Genomic DNA, 1,915 nt, shown 5'->3' with positions numbered 1-1,915 from the left:
AGAATCATGCTATTGGCTAGCAACCAGGTCCATTGGAACGTGCTGGCACCACAGATTACAATGACGTGTCGACATGCTAGCGCGCACAGGGAAAAAGTTACACGCGAACTTGATGCATGATCCCAATTTCGAACCACCAGTGGTACATTGAACACAAAACAGTCTGTGCCTCCCTGGTCTTTGTCAGATCCTTTTGTCCTGCCAGTGTTCCAGTCCTCGGGATCCTGTCTTTGTCCCAACATTCCCCGTGAGTTTTCCCCTGTTCATATCGCCTTCCCCTGTGTGTTTTTGGGTGTATGGGTTGTTTTGGGATTTTGCCTTTTAACTCCTTGTGTTTGCTGGACTGTGAGGGAAGAAAGCCTCTCTGGGTCTGGGTCCTCCTTCCTCCATTGCAACAGTCTGTTGTGTGTGTAATTATGTGAAAGTGTTTGTGTTCTTGGGTCAGGGTTAATCGCTCTTTTGGGATAAATAAAGTTCTTAAAATTGAACTGAACAAACTTTTCTCATCCAAATGCGATCAACTACAGTTATCATTCAAAGAACTTCACCCAAAAATGAGACTCTGACGGTGTAAAACCTTCAGCAAAACTATTACTTAAGGGTTTCGCAATTTTAGCTTTAAAGCGTTGTGTGGAATCAATCATGTTATTTTGGGGAATTAAAAAGAACATTGATATAGGACAACATGAGGACAACATGAGGACAACATGAGGACAACATGAGGACGACATGAGGACAACATGAAGACAACATGAAGACAACATGAGGACAACATGAGGACGACATGAGGACAACATGAAGACAACATGAGGACAACATGAGGACAACATGGGGACAACATGAGGACAACACGAGGACAACATGAGGGCAACATAAATGCAACATGAGGACAACATGAGGACAACACGAGGACAACATGAGGGTTAACTGAGCTTTCTGTCCTCATAAAGCAGCTGGTACGGCAGGAACACTGTGACGGAGGAGTTGAATGGTTTTGTGATATTTTCAAACCGCACTAGTCCTTGAAACCAGAAACCGACCCATGTCTACACAAAACATCCCCTATCCTCCCCCCCACACGCACATCCTCCCCTACACACACCCTCCCTCACACACACACACACCCTCCCCCTCATACTGCAGTTATATCTGTACACACTCATGGATCCCACAGTGCGGTATAGCGGGCGCCCAAGTCACCAGAAGTAATATTTGTCTATGGATCACCTTGGTCTGGAACCAGGACTCCAGCTCCTTGCGCTTCTTGTTGGCCTCGGTCTCGTAGTGCTCTCTGATCCCGGCCATGACGGCGGACAGGTCCTGCTGCGGAGCCGCGTCCACCTCAACGTTCACCTGGCCCCCCACCTGGGCCTGCATGCCCAGCAGGTCCTGCAGGAAGGCAAGATCAGAAGTTCATCATCAAGACACAATTCCAAGTCTTCATCCTTTTAAATTCAACTCCCTTTGGAGTGATCTGAAGACTTTTACTGGTCACCCAGGATCTTTTGTGGAATCCATGACTATTTAAATGGAGGACTGTGGCTATGAGGGGCCATCAGGGACGTTATTCACAACTACCTCAGAAACATACGGAAAAACTTTCAGATACACTACTGAAAAGGATGTGTCGCATACTGTAGTGAGACCTCACACACATGTGTGTGACACGCATGTCAAGGGTGTGTATGAAAGCTTTTCAGTATTGTGTGTAAGAGGATTTCACTTTACATGAGAATATGTATTGTTTTTATATAGTGTGTTTTGATACTGGACTGAAAACCACAATACCATTCGACTTGGGACCCATGTATCGTGTAGCAGCTTGTTTCATAAACACATCTACCAAATGTTTAGGGTTAAAGAGCTTCAAAATGAAATCTCCTGAATGAATTTGGATCGCAGTTATTTTTGCGTT

At 45.4% G+C, this 1,915-nt stretch overlaps 2 protein-coding genes across 2 annotated transcripts in view; one reads left to right on the top strand and one right to left on the bottom strand.

The window, feature by feature from the left end:
- The window catches only part of LOC117958237, an 859,617-nt gene that overhangs the window by 787,102 nt on the left and 70,600 nt on the right, over nucleotides 1–1,915 (top strand). The gene's annotated exons all lie outside the window — the stretch shown is intronic.
- The window catches only part of LOC117958254 (keratin, type I cytoskeletal 13-like), a 12,363-nt gene that overhangs the window by 2,399 nt on the left and 8,049 nt on the right, over nucleotides 1–1,915 (bottom strand). The gene's annotated exons all lie outside the window — the stretch shown is intronic.

Source organism: Etheostoma cragini, chromosome 15, assembly GCF_013103735.1.
Source record: "Etheostoma cragini isolate CJK2018 chromosome 15, CSU_Ecrag_1.0, whole genome shotgun sequence".
NCBI lineage: Eukaryota > Metazoa > Chordata > Actinopteri > Perciformes > Percidae > Etheostoma > Etheostoma cragini.
Note: the sequence above shows the minus strand (reverse complement) of the source record. Positions and strands in the feature narration are given on the sequence as shown.